Source organism: Lepisosteus oculatus, chromosome 28 (genome assembly GCF_040954835.1).
Source record: "Lepisosteus oculatus isolate fLepOcu1 chromosome 28, fLepOcu1.hap2, whole genome shotgun sequence".
Taxonomy (NCBI): Eukaryota; Metazoa; Chordata; class Actinopteri; order Semionotiformes; family Lepisosteidae; genus Lepisosteus; species Lepisosteus oculatus.
The window spans coordinates 3,052,110-3,071,289 of NC_090723.1; the positions used below are offsets into that span (position 1 = coordinate 3,052,110).

A 19,180-nucleotide genomic window follows, 5' to 3' on the forward strand; every position below is an offset into this window, starting at 1 on the left:
TCTACAGTCAGGAAAAACCCTTTGCATCTTTTAAAAAAAATGTGGAATCACCAAATATTTTCTATTTTATACCCTCTCAATTTGGACTTGACATACTGCTACAACCTCTGCAGTTAATGATGTCAATGCAGACCTGAGCACATAGTATCCCAAAATGCCCACCTGTCAGAGCCCTTTATCATTAGACTTAACATGAGTCACATTAACGCTTAGCAGTCCTGTTAATGTACAGTGTCATGATCTGATTACAAAGTCATGTGCAGAAAGGAAAGTCTTTAATATTACCTACAGCCTTACATAGCCAACTCTAGCATGCAAGATTGCTGTTGACTTTCATTTCTCTTTGAGTTAAGGTCCTTTGCCCATTACTGAATTAACATTAAAAGAGCAGGGTAAATGTACCCAATATATTAAAGAAATGCTTTTGCTCTTTAAAGGTCTGCATGCCTCTGAAGCAGTTATTTATATTTTAAATAAGATTTTTCATAGATATTTTTAAATTAGATTAGTTTCTATTTTTTTTACTGTGCTCGTTAACATTTATGTTCTGATTACCATCTGTCTAATATTTTGATTAGTGTTTTGCCTCTTTAACCACAATGTTTGTTGTAGTCTGTCTGATACTAACCCCTGTGCTGGTTTCCCACACCAGGCTGAGGTATCAGGTAATTAGCTACCCTAAATCAGCTTTGATACAGTATGGGGTTCTCCTGGCTGCAGGAAGAAAGGTCTTCTATATAAACAAACTCTCTTTAGGATGAGATGGACTGGTGTTATTCTGAACGTTCTCTGAAAACACACGTATTTCACCAGCTCTTGAAAACACCAGCACAGAAAGATCAATGAAAGCAGAGGGTGGAAGAGAGACTTTTAAAGCACAGCACGAGGGCGAGGGAAAGTGATTGTGCAGACTAGACACCTGAAAGCATCTGGCTGCATTTGGTCTGTGAACAAGACAGGTGCTAATGCATTATTCTAACATTGTAATGTATTTGTTTTCTGTAGTCTGTAATAATACTTTTTTTTGTTCATTGTGTCCTGAATTCAGAACATGAACGGAGAAATACAAATGAAAGTGCAAGGGAGTTAAATTTCTCTCATGTTAATACTGAAGTTGTAATGACAATAGACGATCGACATTTTGAGTACTGTACCTGCTAGCATGAGAAAACACGACAGCAATTTGTATATTTGGGTCTCAGAACAAAAAACAAAACTTTTTAATGTTTTAGTTAATAACATGTATTACATTAAAGGTATTAAATGTTCCCACATGGTTAAGCCATTGTCCCTAATCGCATATGAATAATTAAAAGTAGGGGTCAGAGATGAAAACATAATTACGGATAGCATACTGTTATTATCTTAATGGATGTGCAAATGCAAAGCTGATTAAAATCTGTAGGTTATGTATTTATTTTCTGAATAAAGAGACCTGGCACACCTTTGTGTGTAGACAGCATTTTCTATCCGATACAGTAAATGTGATCATGAATCAGACTTTCCTGGAGAGAGGAAATTATATCTGTATTTGAAATAGGAAACAATATTTAAGATGCAAAATCACAGAATTCTGTACTGTATTCAAAATTTCAGACCACTTTATAAATCAATATACAGTATAAGGCAATTTTAACAATTTTAAAGCCCTAAATAAAAATATTAGTATGCAATGATTTGCTGTCAAGCAGAACATAAAAGGGCTGAAGTACTACTATTTCACGTCAGTTAATCATGTCAACATGGCAGAATTTGTAGTATCATTTCACGTGTTATTCATGTTCACTATCAAACTCCTAGATTCCACCTGAGAAAAGCATGAAAAAAGAACATATAACATATTATAACACAAGAAGGTTAGAGGTTGGAAATGAGAGGAGCCCACTGAGCCCATCTTGAACACTTGTTTTCATGCAGCACAATGATCCAATTTAAAACCATGCTACTGTTTCTTCCAGGATCCAATAGAGTCTTCTTCAACAATGTTGCTAGGAAACTTGATCCAGATACTCTAGAAACAAATACTTCTTCATTTCTCTCCTAAATTCTCCTGATTCTGATGTACAGTCGTTTCCCTTCGTTGTCCAATATACAGTAGGAACTATGAGTATTTACAACACTCTGATGCCCAAGATTGACCAAGATAGCACAGGAGCAGCTATACAGTAAACTAGAGATTAAATTATTTTGTGAGGTCTTGGCTCCAAACAACCCCTTTATCTTCAAGAAATGTCTTCACAGAGGCATGAAAAGAATGGATAACAGTAGGTTTCCATAAGCTTTTATAAGAAGCAACTGCTTTTCTAATCAGTTAGTTCTAACATACACAATAATTAAAGCTAAACTTTCCTGCTCATGAGAAAAGTCTGTACATGAGAATTCAAGACTTGTTCTTCCTTTCTTTAAGTTAACTTTTTTTGTTGAAAATGCAGTCAATGCTGTCAAGAGACTCTGAGACAATTTTCCAGCAGCAAAACGTAAATCAGCACTAACCGATGTCAAAGAGCTGAATCAAAAGTGATTAAATTTGTAATACATGCTTCTTTACAAAAACATGATTCAATAGCAAAATTCTAGTGGCATTTTGGCCATTTCTTTAAACTAACAGTTAATCATGATAGATGTGTACTTGACAGCACAAAAGTTTCCTTTCAGGTTTATGGATATGTAGAAAGCACCAAATGATGTTAATAACTAGGAACACATGATAATGAGTCACTTATATATAATTAGTAAATATGATGTATCTATAACAATGATTCACATTTGCTGCTCATATGTATCTTACTTTGATTTGTTGGGATAATATTTCTGAGGAATTAAAGTGAATTAAAGATTTCGAAGTGAGAAACCTTTTTTCTTCTCTGCCACACTAGGGAGTATTAATAAATGTCACAGTGTCATTGTACTAAATACAATAAATAAATAAAAAATTTTGGTAACATTGTTTACCAATCTAAAAAAACTACCTTTTCAGCTCATTTTGTAAAATTTGATATTTTCTTTTTCTGTTTTAAAAAATGGAGGGGAGGGGTAAAATTTAGGTGATGTAAAAGATCATTTTGCAACAAAGTTGCAAGAAAAAGATAATATTTTAGTGAAAGTAAACAACAACAAAGCAACAAAAGCCGACACATACTGTGGCTCTGAAGAAGCCTCTGGAGCTGAAAAGCCTGAATGCTTAATGAATGGTGATGTATGATTTATGAAAGTTTTAACAGATTTATATAACTGCAAAATATTATAATTAAAATGGAAATGAGAGAGAGGGTATTCTGCTCTCTAGATCAGCTCAATCTATTCCAATTTAATTGTTCAAATGTGGGTAAATTAAATGTGCTTAGCCAGAGCACAAGTCTTCTCCACAAGAACATTATGAAGTGTTTTTTTACAGTCCAGACAATAGCTCAGAATAGCTTAGAAAAATGAACAAAATATGTGGCATAAATTCCATCCACAGTCCTTGGTGTTTTCCTCCAGATATTATTTTAAACATACAAACTGAGTAACTCATAACTCTGAGTGCTGCCAGTATGCATCTTTGGCCTAATAGGGTCATTTGAGCTGCAATAAATACCAAGAATATCATTTAGAAATTGACCTGTCAGTTGAACCCTATAAGATGAGATAGAAATGTTTTTAGTATATTTTGTATGTTTTTATATTATTACATTTTATGTGTTTTCTATTTTATTTTTTTTTAGAGAATAGAGAATTTGTGTTTCACCATTGGCCACCTTGCATGTTAGACTGAAGGTTTTTCATGTTGGCAGGTGATGTTTGTGTGAAGCAAATACTTTGTTTCCTAAATTTGTACACTTGCATACAGTATTTCATTCTGAGACTTGTAGATCTAATTTCTCAGACTGATATAATTGTAAGGATAAGGAATAGTAAATAGATCCCTGCACATTATATAACAAAAGCTGTGATCTTTGACCATTTTGTCAACTCACTTGTGATTTCAGGTGCAAGGAATTGCATTTTCTTCAGAAACGTTTCATGGAGAAGTTGGTAATAATGATGGAAGTGCTAGTGTAGTTCAATTTATATTTCATTTTGTGGCACAATATCTTCAGCTATAGGACTCCAGTAATCCACAATGCAGTCAAAGGCATAGTTTATATTCTGGACTAAAGTTCTTGTGCATCTTCAGATGATTTCAGTTCAGAATGAATTTCTTTCCCTGAAACATCAAACACTGGCTTTAATAGCTTATAGGTAATTACCTGTAAAAACATGCTAAAATCGTGTAGTTAGAGCTACTGTAATTTAAAAACTGTAATTTAAATTTTTTATAATAGGAAAAATTATTGTAGCCACCCAAACTTTCCTTTTTCCTATAATTACAGTTTCAGTCTGCATGTTCAATCAACAAAAGATCGTCAAAATATAATTCTCACACTTGCTATATTTTGTATTTACTTTTCAAATGATGTTACAATCAAAGCAAGGCTTTCAAAAAGACAGCTTAATATCACTTGTCTGCTGAAGCTTGAGGGCATTTTAATTGATGGCTAGCACACAACCTCTCTAAGGAAATGCATAAGCTAGTAGAGAACTCACTGAATCACTAAAGCAATTGATTCTGCTAAATCACAAATGATTGTGTCATGTCATGTGTCAGCAGGTCTTTTGTGTCATTGGTGTGGCAATGGAAAAAAGAAAAAAGGTTAAGAGAGATTGTATTTAAGCTGATCCCTTGGTTGCAGTGTTCTCAAGTTATACAGTTTACCTTTTTTGTAAGAGATAATTTCAAAATATAGGTGTTATTTTATGTCATTCCACCTTCTGCTTCTGCAGTCTCTTGGAATATTCCCTCAAGATGTTTTGGAATTTGAAATGCTCAGTGAAATAAGATGTTTTTCAACCCAGTCACAAAATCATTATCCCTGGTAATTGTCCATGTTTCGTAGTCTAGTTCAACAGTTTTAAAGTACTGATACGAAGGATCCAGGATGGTATGACAATTATTAACCAAGATTGTTAGAAATGCACAAGAGCAATCTGCTAGCGTCCCCTAGATCATATTGTGACTGGTAAGTAAAGCAAATCATAATCACAGATATTTCATTACAGCTCAATCTTAAAAGATTAAAAAATCACCACTTCAGTTGTGAGATGAGGAACTGGGTCATAGCCAATCCAGAAATCTCCTACTTCTAATCTTTTCCACTTAGAGTCGTAGTTGTGTTAAAAGCAGAAAATCAATGACCCTCGCATTTCATCTAAAACATCTGGAGCGTATAATGGAATTTCACAACCCTTTATTTCACTACACAAAGAGTAATCTGGGGAAATTAAGGAACGTATCTTTCAGTGAAATGCTAACAGAAGTGACGCAAAACTTGAAGTACTGCAGCCCAAATGGAGCAATCCAGGAACAAACAAAAATACGGAAAGTTTTTCTTTTTTCCTGCTCGGGTGGAAAAATAAAAATAATCAGATAAAAATGTACGTTATTTCAAGTGAACAATCCAATGAGGTTTACATACAATCACGATTAATTCAATCACCTGAATTCGCTGACATGCAGTATATTATTATTTTCTAAATATTTGACCAGGAATGAACCCTACTGAAATAAAAATCATTTCCAAGGATGTCTGTAGGGAAATAGCATTGTACGTAGCAGTAAATATTGCAAAGGAGCACCAGAGCATAACAAATTCAATAAACAAGAGGAAACCATCCTCCCTATCTTTCTTCTCCAGCTCCTAATTAGCATACTATGAAATTCATCAAGCTGTTCCTAAAAGTATCCAGGAGAATGCAATTCCATGGCATAGCTTGGTTTGGACGTTTCAAACAGCCAATTCCCCTTGTGTAAAACCATGCTTTTTATGCTTATTCCTATATACTTGTACCTGATTTCCATATTTTGCTTTCTCATCCTGGCTGCAGGTGGGATAATTTATTCTTAAGAGGAATTTCTACCCCCAGCTTAAACAGAAAAAGAAAAAACATTCCATACTTCTTGTGATATGTGCAGATATACACTACTATAGCTCATAATGGCAAAAGAGATTGCTTGAAAGATGTTCATTCATCTCCAGTTATGACATATAACATTGATTAAGTTCAATCTGGAAAGCACACTTGGAAGCATTATGTAAATCACAATATATCAAACCTAAGGGACCCTGGAATCTTTGGATATTTATTCCTGTTTAATCTCTCATTAATTTAGTCTTTAAAAGATTAAAAATACAGAACCTATAAAACTTTCTGAGGCCTAAAGAGAAGGGTTACATTTGTCCAGTTAATTAAATAATTATGCCAATTAGGCAACAGAAAGCTCTTATGGACCAAATGGTAAATTATTGCTGTAGGGATGATGGATTGTGCAGTAATGTATTTTTTAATTCCTTCACAAAACGTACCCTGCATTTGTAATTCTATCCTGCCAGGTGGGCAGTCTGCCATGTAAACATCAAGTCCTTATACTAGAACAGTAGTTTTTTAACCTGTGGTATGTGGGACAGTGGAAGAAAATAATACATCAGTGGTCCATTGTTATTTGCAATGGCATTTGCCTGAAAAGCATCTTTTTCTGAATTTAAACAGATGATGTCAATTTGAACTGGCTATGACATAGTGACAGTTATAACAGATGGCTGTGTGTGAAAGCCACCACCTTGGCTCAAACCCAGGCCCTGTGGTGTGACCTTGAGCCATGATGCCTGTTAATTGGGAAAACCTGCAGAACCAGAGCACAGCTGGTCTGAGTGAGTAATTGGCACTCAGTGGGAATAAGATTCCACATGAGGGAAAGGAGCTGTTAGGATAGGCTCTGCATGGAATTAGCCACACCTCTGGGCTGCTTAAGAGGGAAGTGTTTCGGTCTGGGTCCAAAGATACAAGATTAGAGTTCCAGTGCTTGCTGTAGAGAGCTTACCAATAATGTTCATAAAACAAACTGGCTGCTTTGGGTCTGGGAAGAAAGAGTTGAATACAGAGAGGTGTCCCTGGACAAACAGGATCAGCTAGCATCGTTAGTAAGCAAGATAGTTAGTAGTTGTTAGTGAAGATCTGGGGCTTGGTAAACAGTAGGAGCGAAAATGTCAGTTGACACAGTTGCCTTGGTGAACATTTTGTTTGGACAAAAGAATCAATCAAGATGACATCTAGAGTTGAATGTAGTGGGGGGGGGGAATGAGACTGAAGAGGACTGTGTAGTCTTCCCTCAGAGGAACACCATGAAAGAGATAAGACCCTACAGATGTAAGAGAGACCACCCACTTAAAACAAAAAGCTAAGGATTGATTAATTTAAGGCATGTGTGTGCAAGCACCACAGGTTGTCACAGTAAGTGATTAGTGAAGATTGGAAAATTTAGTGACTGGATTGGATGCTTCTGTGCTTGATGTTGAATGAAGACAGGGAGGAGTTACTGAGAAAATCCAATGATTTTGATGAATATGTGTGCAAGGAGAGCCAAGCCTAAACCAGGATCTGGTTAGGAGTTTGAAAGAATGGGACCTTAATAAAAGAAACCACCTAAAACTGAGGAAAAACTAGTGGTATGCTGGCAGTCATGGATTGTCCTGGGGTTTTTCATACTCATTTTATATTGCATCTTATTGCTTGTTGCTAGCCACAGCTCTCACTCAATTTGAAATCAGGGACTTTTCTTTTTTCCTCAAAGTCATACTACAGTAATTAGGCTGTACACTACAGAACACATTTTCATATAAAGGAATGAAATGCCCAAGGTCAAGTTTCTGATGAAACTCCACTGTAGTGTTGTTCTTGAATAAGGGATTAGGACACTTTGATCATATAAATGGTTACAACATTGGAAGATTTTCAGCGTTAAGATGAGTTCTGGAAGATGAGGTTTTAAAGTACCACTTGATACCCTGTCTCCGAGGTTACATCACCTTTTAACACCGCAATGAAGCAAGTATGTTTCTTAACATATTTAAATATTCCTAGGAAATGCTGGAGCTTATAACTGTGGACCTATTTTAACTCACTTCTGACTAACAGGGAGAGAATTTAATTCACTAACCAACCTAATTAGTTTAAAAGGTATGAGCACAGTATTTTCAGTACTATGGGATTTTACTGGAATGTAATAATAGATAGCAGACCTATTAGCTCCCCACAATGAATTCTAAAGAAGCAATAAAACACAGAGACCTATTGACAGAATCCACCCACCTCAATTAGATTTCTGTTTTAGTAAAACAACACCCAGTTTAATAAAACTGCAAGCAAGCAATATTCTAGCAATAGAGCCCTTACAGTAATCAGCATCACAAATCATAGTGCCAGGTGTTTTAATGTCACATGCCAGTTATGAGGTAATCCTGCTATAGTAGTGTCAAGAAGGAACTTCTTCTGAAAGAGCCATTATCATTGTATAATCTTAATCCTAATTTTAATATGTAGTATCATGTCATTCATTATCAAGCATCTGAAGATTGGACCACACATTCGTGAATTTGCTAAACCTATCTACAGGATATGATAAAGCCAATACATTATAATGTTAATGTAACATTAAATACACACCTTGTACATTTTTAACATGTATTGAGCTTTATAATATATATAGCTCTATTTACAGTATGAAAATATACTTCTGAAGTATATGAAGTATGAATACCTTCTAATCATATCTTATCACAGTCAAAAACTGAAGAGTGTTGTCAAGGTAATTGAATACCAGTCTTCAAAAGCCTAGGGCCCTGGGCCAGGAGAAGAGTAAAAGACAAGCTGTGCCCTTAATATCAAACATGATATCAAGCATCTGAAGAATGGAAGGGTACCAGGAGATCACAGCATATCAATTTATATATAAACAGAAGAATGATATAAAATAGCTGCTCTTTACCTATTCTGTAGATCATTTTCTAAACCTACACACAATACTCACAACTTATCTTTGTGCAAACAAAGAAGCAGGATATGGAAGCAGATTTAGCATCATCGACCACCTTTCGGAAGTAGGATGAACTAATCAAAACATTTGTTTCCGAAACTCCATAGAAACTGTATTGTGTTCCATATGATAAAGCCATTGATGCTGTGTAATCTCTGTTTCGTAACCAATCCAATGAGAAAATCTACAGTAATTTAATAAACTCAATTTTTCTGAAACTGTAATAAAGAATGAGAAAATCAGCTCTGAGCTACATGTCCACTAAGGTGATAAAACACCTTCAAAATTTTACAATCATTTTGTAAGAGGTTTTCAAGACAATAGATTAGGAAGAAAAAGGACTGAAAATTAATGAAGCCTGATTAAATTACCTTCGACTCATGACAGCATCATTATATTTGTGCAAAACCCTGAACAATTCAATTGGAAGAACCGCATGAATCAATGAATATCCGAATAAATCTGGTACTGAAGTCTTGTTCCAGATTTAAAATGAATACCATTAATTCTAAATAGCAATCTGGAATCTTTTTTACTACAATAACTGACATTTTGGTAAACAATGATTCTTCCCAAGTGTCATCTTGGCACCAAAACTATATTTTATAAATGTATACAAGACCAGAAATGGTTCATTGATTGAAAGCCTTTTTCTCCAAGGGCAGGTTGATCTGTGTGGTCCAGATGTTGCCGTTTTAGCCTGTGTCATGTCACTAGCTGACTAGTGTATCACAATTAGCACATTCATCCTGGAGGTGTTGGGAGAGCCCCTTTCAAGACTCTAGGCAAACCACGGAGACATTTTAATGTTATTTTCTCTGGCAACTACTATTACCATTAGAGCAACACATTATTGTGCTTGATGGAACTGCAGGCTCTCATCTTAAACCTCGTATTTAATGCGATTACACAACTATTTCATTTTGTATGTGCTTTCTTTTGTATAAACTGTATTCAATGACTGTTCTTAAAGACTTGACGTGACTGTAAATTTCAATGTTAGATTCTAGGCACTTCAGATAAAGGAAATCAACTCCGGTAACTCAATCAGTCAGAGTTCAAAACTAAAAAAAGCCAACATAGCCTGTTAAACATGACTATGGAGAGGAAAAGCATCAGGAGAAAGCCACACGTATTATTTGTGTTTATCTGCAGGTCCACCTGCATGGCTCACCACAGCCAAATCTCCTGAATGGCCAAGAGAACTACTCTCCCCTTAATTTTTTTTCAAACTAGTAGTTTAACAATGCAGATCTGAATTCACAAATTGTATAACAATGCTCCTTGATTGCTCATTAGTTTGTATTGTGTCTTTAAACATCACATGCTAATAAACATACTGTAATAATAGAAGTAATAGGATTGGTAATAGAAATGTGTTTCTGTTTCCTATCGCCATGTCCATTTAAAGGTATTAGAATCTCTCTTGATGGGTTTAAATGTCTTATGAGTCCTTTCATTTCAAAAACAGTGTGTGGTGTAGGAAAGGACTATACATTTGTTGTAATACTTTATTGATCATAAAGTTATTTATATCAGAGGGTGTGCACCAGCTTTATTTACAGTCTGGAGCCACACCTCTCCATGACTATATCACAATAATATCCCTAGCCCAAAACCCAAATCACTCCCACACCATCTTAATCCTTGGGCTGTATCCCCAAGTGTAATGGTATCAGGATCACTCTTGCATTCACACATGTCATAACTGGATTAGCGCTGATTGGGGGCGTGGCATACCCCTCAGTGACATCACAGCAAACTTTTAGGTGCCAAAACAGTTGCAGAACTCTGTTTCACTGGGGTCCAAGAGAGCCCTGACAGACCCTGCCTCTGGGGGCACTCTTCAAACCATACACCACTGCCTGATGTAGATGGTAAGCAGTAAACAACCCGGCCTGAGCTCAAAACATATGGACATCTACCTATTCTTGAAATGAGCAGTTCTCCTAGTTCCCCTGTAGTAATATTGAGTATACAATAAGATTATATATTTTTAGCAAATTAGTCCATATTTTCTTTCTAGTCAGTCAGACGTGTTGTGTGAGTTATCTATGGTAACCAGTACCAGTTTAACGAAACATGAATCTTGCACAGGGTGTTTGATTATACAAATATCCTGGTTAATACTGTTTCATCTGAAAATGGTGTCTGTGCTGTGTTGAATATTAACATTAATTTTGTCTCCAGCTGTCATGAATCTTAAATAGGTACAATTAAAAAGTTGTTTGTCCTTTCATTGTCCCTGTTCATGTGTTCTTATTCACATTCTGATATTGACATGTGGATGATCTACATGTCTACTAATGGACATGCCCATATTAAACAATCATCCATTCAAATATCAAAGTTCTAAGCAGTGTGGTATTCCTTGAACAATATGGCTTTATTACAGTACAGTTGCTCACTATTTTATCATGAAGAAACATTTGGTAATTTGCTGGTGTGAAACTATGATCTTCAACCCGATAATCCACCTTAGGAGAAATTGTAAATAAACTAAAAAGTCAGGGTATTGTGGATTTATTGTTCAGCTTACACTCTTGAACAATGCACAGGAATACCTAAGAAACTCAATGTATTATTAAACATTATTATTAATGAATTGTAATTCTGAAAGAAATGCAAGAATGTCTGAAGAGTGATTTTGCTTAGATAGGCTTTTGTACACCTTCTGAAAGTACAGTACACAAGAACATGAAATCTTTGGCCCAAGGGAAAAGACATTTTGTGTTTCTTTGAGCCATGTTCAAAAGTTGAATTGAGACGTTCTCCAGGCACAATTGCGCTAATACTGTTTGCGCTAATACTGTTTTCACTAATACATTTCACTAATACTGTTTCAGTGTTTTCACATGTTCAATATTAACACTTTCAATTTAAAGCCTGTATTTTTAAGTATATAATCTCAAAGATTTTGTTGCAAAGATAATAGAAAGTACTAATGTGGATGTGTAACTAAACAGATTTTTTCAGTTGTTTGCATCTCTGCTGCGATTGCATTAATTTCCATTAGAAATGCTTTCAGCTGTGCAACATAATGAGAGAAAATGGATAAGTAATGGAATGCTGTGAAAGCAAAGAATAAAATAAAATTCCTGCATACAGTGGTAAAATTGCAAACAAGCCTGTAAAAGTGTTAAGGCACAATAAACAGCTTGCATTGGTAAGTTTATATAAGAAGCATATGTTGCCCAGATTGTTTTCATGTATTCATGAAACTTTTTCCTCTTTTCTTGGCCGTTTTGATGGATTTGAAATCTGGCTTATGTCCTAGGAATCAAATCAGTGTCTTTATATCCCTACAATGGGGAAGTTGTAAGAAATAACCTAAAATGATTCTTTCAATGAAAAATTGAAAATTGAACAAAAAATAACTACCCTACTTTTTTAATCAGCACTGTGTGTTTCTGAAGTTACTCCATACCGATGCAAATCAAACTCCACTATGGAATTCTAAAAAAGTGACCCTCTGCATATCACTACATTAAAGGGACATACTAATATATAAAAAAGACACAGACATGGAAGTAATTAACCCATTAAACTCCAAGCCAAAGCTTAATAGCTGTTGGTCACTTTCATGTTTCTGTATGTCTATGTATAGAAAAATCAACATTTGACTAGTCTTGTCTAGGAAGAGCAAAACTGGAACAAACAATTGTGTCTTCACACAGTTGTTAACAGTCTCCCTTTCCAAACTACAACACATCTGTTAATTCAGCATTTGGGAGCATAAAGAATAAAAAGAAGATTCTCTTGTCCAATTTTGATAGATATGATACCCAATATTAGAATATTTGGGGATCCAATCACAAGTGCTTGTTGACCTATAATCAAATTTTCATTGCCTGAAGAGCAAAAGATGAAGTTTAGGACAGAACAGCAACTACAGGGAGACTCCCATTGCAGACACATTCCATATGGTTTTGGGGTTTGCTAAAAAAATTGAACTTTTTTTATTTAAATGCAAAGTGTTACATCTCCCATAAACATGTGGTACAGTACCTGTCAAAACTGTCCCTAATGTCAACCATGGAATGGAGGCATTATATTTCTGCACTGCTTCTCAACAGACGTTTGTCAAGACTGAGACAACATGGATGAAGAAAAGTATAGGGTACTTAGTACAAATCTTAAAGGAAAACCTGCTTCAGTGTGCAAAAGACCTAAAACTGGAATAAAACTTCACCTTTCAGCAGGGCAATGACCCAAAGACCAAAGCTCCAGTAGAGTGTCTTAACAACAAGAAAGTGAATATCCTTGAGTGGCCTAGAGTCCTGACTTGAATCTGAGAATCTGTGACAAAACTTAAAAGTTGCTGTTAACAATCGTCAACCAACTTGACAGAGCTTGGCTATGTTTTCAAAGAAAAACATTTAAAATAGTAGCATCCCAGTGTGCAAAGGTGGTAGAAACAGATACTGCCACACCCTCTATGGCTAGAGGCTGCTCCTACTCTGTCCTGTTCCTAGTTTCCCTGTGCTTTGCTTGTCTTCTGGTGTGTCTTTGTGTGGGGCTATATATTTCCGGGTCCTTTCCTCCTCGCTCAGCATTGAGGGTACGGATGTCTTGAGATCCGCCTACCACCAGGTCGTCTCCTCCGTGGCCTGAGGGCCTGAGGGAGTGGATACTTTTTCAATCAGTATGTTTTAGTCTGGGATTTTTCTTTGAAGTTTTTCCTGACATTTAATTGCTTTCACCCATCAAAGTATTAATTATACTCATTTCAGTTTTAAAAATAGTTTCAAATGTAAACATTCTCAGTTTAAAAATGTGTATAAATAATTTGGAATTTCACCAAATGAGACTTCATTGGATGGGTATGTTATCACTCTTTATATGTGTGATATTTGCTCATTTTTTGTATGGAAATGTAAGGGTGTAAATTATTTTGTATATTAGTATTCCCTTTTATGATTGCTATTAAGAATATCTCTGTGTGCAAAAGGTATAATTTCTTTTCTATTAAAACTCACTTTTCCATCCAAAGCCTAACAGATGCTACTTTCCTCAGATTTCCTCTCCATTTATGAATAATTCAGGACAATTATGCAGGTAACAGTCTAAGAAGTGAATATTATGATTTCTGACATTTAAAGAATATAAGTATTTCAAGAACACATTTTATTATACATTATACAGATATTCTGATCAATATCTTACAATCTTGCAATTGCCATTTTCAGAACAAAACTTTTCCAACTCAATAGCTGAAGTCAAGGTTATGATGTATTGGATCTTTGTGTTTCTTAAAAATAACCAAAGACAAATAGATTTCTAGTTCAATGTTCTTTGTGCAAGGGAGAGTTTTTATACCTTTGGGCATTTGGCACTGAGCTTTACCATGAATCACACATGAAGTATCTCATTCAGTGAATGAAAACACAATAAAAAGCAAGAAAATAATAATAATATGTTTAAAATCTCTGTACAAATACTATATCAATGAACACTTCGGGATATCATAAACATGTAAAGTGTGTATTGGAAGCATTTTAACTGCAGCCTGTGAATTGAAGAGATCAGGGCGGTGAGTAGAATATATAAATTCCTGCCCCTGCCTCGTGTAACAAAGTCATCCAACATGAATTTGCGAGAAATTTGAATGACTGAGATTTGATAACCCTGCAGCATAGCTGAAGGAATTCCAAAAAAACACCTGGGAAAGAAGAATGAGTACACTTGAGCTGTAACACTGAAAATTTGAAGAGGGAGAAAACGGCTCTTTCAGAGTCTGATCAGGAATCTTAATGGAATTGGATTCTGCAGTGGTGGATTGCCCTACCTGTATCCTTCAGTCAAATTAAGTTACTGGGCACCACATTCCTTGTTTCATTTGGTTCAAAATATTTCTGATTAAAATTGGATTCTCCAAGGAATCTTGAAACTATCATCACAGATGATTGGGATTCAATGGCAGCATGTTGCAAAAAGATGCCAAAGTCTAAGACATACAGTAAAATGTGACTCTAATATTACATGCAGGAGAATATAAAGTATATCATTGTTAATTACAGAGGCAGCAGAGCAGGTAGCACAAAACCCAGAAGAGGTTCCAAACCTCAATAGCCTCCAGCTTTATGATTTTTTTGAGGAACTGTAAATTAAAATTGTTTTTTTGTGGATCATCAAACACTGAGGTTCACCAGAAATCAGGTGTACATCCATATTCATTCAACATTTCTGAAGATTTAAAATATATCAATATCTTAAATGACACGTGCTTCAATTTCTAAATACACAAAGATTAGTATTTTTTACAAGCAGTCCATAGACCATCTCGGCTACCAGTCCATAAAGAAAAAAAGCTCCACATTCTCAGTGCCACATTGCAGTGCATGGGTGCTACTGTACAATATATTGTATAACTTTGAAACACATTCCCACATGACCTGTACAAGTATAATTTTCTTCTGTACTTTAGCTCCTTTTTCTGTTTCAAAGTTAGCCAGGGACCCAAAGAGAAAAAAAATCTATTTCAGAAATCATTAGTTTTGATGTGACAAATATACAAAGAAAATGCTAAATTAAATATTGGTATTACCACAGTTGTTCAAATAAGACAACAGCATTAAGTGAGCTTTTATCAGGCTGTTCAAGTAGGAGCTTCCTGGACAAAATGTACTCAAGAAGCAGGAAATTAATGTATTTAATCATAATTTAAGATCAGTGCTTTACCTGTGCAAAGTAAGGTAACAGGCTTATAAGAGAATGCTGCTTGTAAAAAATCTTTAATGGCACAGCTGTGCTAAAGGTAATATCTTTTCTTTTTTTATTAATTTTATTTTGTAAACAATGTGCTTACGTGAACTGCTCTCTCCAAGTTCACATTTAGAAAATCTTGAGTTAGTCCTTAAGCATTCAAATGTTAAGAAATGAGAAAAGTCTGTCTACATCAATCCCACCTAAAAAAAAAAAAACCTTTGCAACATCGCATAAAACATGCTGCCAGTTACATCCTCAGATATCCAGATGGGGCATTTGAAGTTATTATGGATGAAAATGTACCCAAATTCTCCCTAATGATTAAATTGCCCTGACACACAACTCCCTGCTTGTATGCATTCTCCTTCAAAGTTCTGAATGACTTTCTACACATTTGACAGTCGTGTCTGAAGTCCCAGAAAAGAATGCAAAAAGTAGTACTCTATTGCCTGGGGTGTTGAAATTCCCTTTGTATTTTTTCAACTTACATGAGCATGAAAGCAAGAGAACAGAATTTATGGGTCATATGTCTGAGCTGCATGTCTCAGGAATGGAAAAGATGCTCTCTGGTGCACCATAATCAAATTGAGTTCTGCTCCCTCGGGCAGTGATACTCAGTGTGTGGGCTGGAATTAGGATAACAGACCCAAATACAAGGTGACTCACCAACCCATTGTACATGCTACCCTCCATTCCAAATAAATCCATATTATCATAATGCAGTCTCTAAAATATTTATCTGGAAGGAATGTGTATGGGCTATAAAGTGAAGTGCATATCTCTGTCTTACTTTCAAGCTTCATTGCACAGCATTTGCAGCTGGCTTTGTTTTGTGATACACAGCACAGAGATGCAGCACATTTCATGTATATTTTATGTGCATATATACAGAGCTAAAAATATACTATACAATGTACAGTATACAGTGTATATTTATGTTCATACACGTTTATTAAAAGACACATATATATCCTATATGAAGGATCAGGGGCACTCTATGCTTTGTGCCTTTTCTTTTTTCCAGAAGTTAGTTCTTTTAATATAAATTAATTTTAACAGGACGTTTTGACTAAATGCTCAAATTATCTAAGCAATCAAGACTTATGTACTTCCATCATAATTTACATCCTTAAACTGAGGCAAACAAAAATAGACAGGCATGAGTAAAAGTATGTGAGCATATTGATTTAGCACATTAGCACAGCTAACCAGTCCATAGCTATTAAAAATTGCAAATTTGTTTAAGTTTAAACACATCTGTTTGAAGAAGATGAGGGAATGGAAGACAACCGAAAAAGAAGAATAATTACTGTACCATTGTTTTGACGAGTGCAGGAATTGTGCGTAAATGATGGATATCATATCTGCAGTGTCGTTTTTCAGGCTTACAAAGCAGTGTGGAAATTAATTTGTTCTTCACTTGTTTCTCACATTTGACCCACTATGTGCAGGAAACCAAATGTTAAATCCTGAAAAACTCTCGAAGCACAAAAAGGAGGCCAGCTTCCTTGGGTTTAATTCAATACTTCTCCCCAAAGTCAGGCCGTTTAGGTTCATGGATGTCTCTAAATTGTCCCTGTACAGTATGTGTTTGCCTACCCTATACTGATATCCCTTTCTGGTCTTAGTCTCTTCAGTAGTTCTTGTGTTGCCAAAAATCATTAACATGATTTTGTGGCTTTCTGAGAATAGATAGATGGAATTATAGAATGTATACCCCTAGTTCTTCTCTATACATCTCTGCAGTTTCTTTTCCTAGCTCATTGTCCATTACATTTTATTTTGAGCGTGTGTGAGAGCTCAAAATTAGATCAAGAACATTTTACATTGAACTTGAAGGCTTATTATGCTAAGACACTCTGTACCTTTGGCAACATCATTAATAAATATTAATCATATCCAAACTATTACAGATTCTAAACCATGAAAATATCATTCCAATTTTTATTCCACAGAGCAGGTTATTTTGGTGGAACAGAAGGGGTCTAGTTTATTTGGAAAAGGGACTTTGGGACCTAGAGAATGGATGAATTATTAACTACAAACAGCCACAACCAGACTGTATCAATGAAGGTCTGATTACTTGCAAAATGCAACAGGTTTATGTTACTATGAACTTTGAGGACTGAGAAAGTCAATTAAAAATGTCCCTAAAAACTACACAAAATAGTCCTGCAGATGATTTGATCTGATTTACTTCTATCAAATTAGTTTTTAGCTCTATACAGATGCTAATACTCTACAACTCACAAATGATGAAGGCATTAAGAATGAGGCTTTGGCATGTGTGCGTTGTTGTCTTACTGTGCTGTGCCTTTGCCCCAGGAGGTTATGCCAAATCAAAGGTGCTGCACAGACAGAATACAAGGACTGTCCGCTTTCAAAATCAAAAGGATGTTCTGTTCTCTCTTTCCTTCTCCTTTGGTAGTGTGACCTGTCCGCCTTATATTCTCCTTATATTTCAAAATATCACCCTTTAGCTGTTTGTGTAGTGAATCCATGTATTCACAGAAACAAAAACAAAAAAGTGCTCGTTTCCATGCAGTAAAACAAAACATTATCCTTCTGTGATTTTGTCTCTTTGCATTATCTTGCAGCCAGTACATTATACCCTATCTGCATAACATGGAATTGAAAATGGCTTTCCCTAAAATATGCTACATTTGCATCCACTATGCATGTAATCCAGTCCATCTGTGTGCTACATTTTCTAATTGTCCTCTCATGTATTTATCATTCAGAATCTCCATCTGCTGCACATGTGAGCTTACACTCCTGTCTCAGACCTGTTAAGGAGGGAAGATATTCAATTTTATCCCACCAGCCAGAGAGTGGCTGTGTGCCTTTGGTAATGTGAGATCATTACCAGTCATAGGACAATGATTTTTCACATTCTTTCATAGCAAAGACAGGGTTATGTCTCTGGATGGAACTTGTGGAAAAGGTGAAACGCTCAGGGCAAGAAAGGAGAATGTTAGTACTGTACTGTCATTACTGTACTATGCTCTTCTTGTGTTAGAAAATACCCAAAGCACAAAACAATGATATTTGCCCGCGTAATTAAAGGGAACATTAGAATACAGATACCAAAGCTTTTGTTGTGAGTCTTTTCAGGTTTCATGCATCCATGTTCCTGGGACTTTCATCTCCAGATGGGATGGCACATTTCTAGCTTCTTTGTCTCCATGGTCTGGGGTCCTATTGAACAGGTGTTTGGACTTTGCTTTAAGAAGCTTTCTTCCTGCCTTCAGGTTTTTATTCAAACCTGCTAGCTACACTTCTTTTGCTCTAGACTTAAGCAAGGGAGAAGAAGGATATTCTGGTAGGGAGGGAACACCCATGTGATTTGAGTTTCATTCTTGCATGATCTTACAGGTCACTTGGCCCGAAAAGGCCAATGAAACCTTTCTTCCAGTGCCTAGAAAGTACCTTAAGAGACAATGAGAGGCCGTAGGTTGTGGATCATACAGTACATATTTTCCATGAAGTGTTCCATTTCAAGCAAGGATTCAAATACAACATCAAAACTGGCAACAAAGATCTTATTCAAGTAAAACTGACAGCCAGAAGTATGCTAAATCT

The 19,180-nt window shown here is 35.6% G+C and overlaps 1 protein-coding gene across 1 annotated transcript in view; it reads right to left on the reverse strand.

The window, feature by feature from the left end:
• Positions 1–19,180, reverse strand: part of LOC102692504 (acid-sensing (proton-gated) ion channel 2) — a 352,059-nt gene that overhangs the window by 331,777 nt on the left and 1,102 nt on the right. The gene's annotated exons all lie outside the window — the stretch shown is intronic.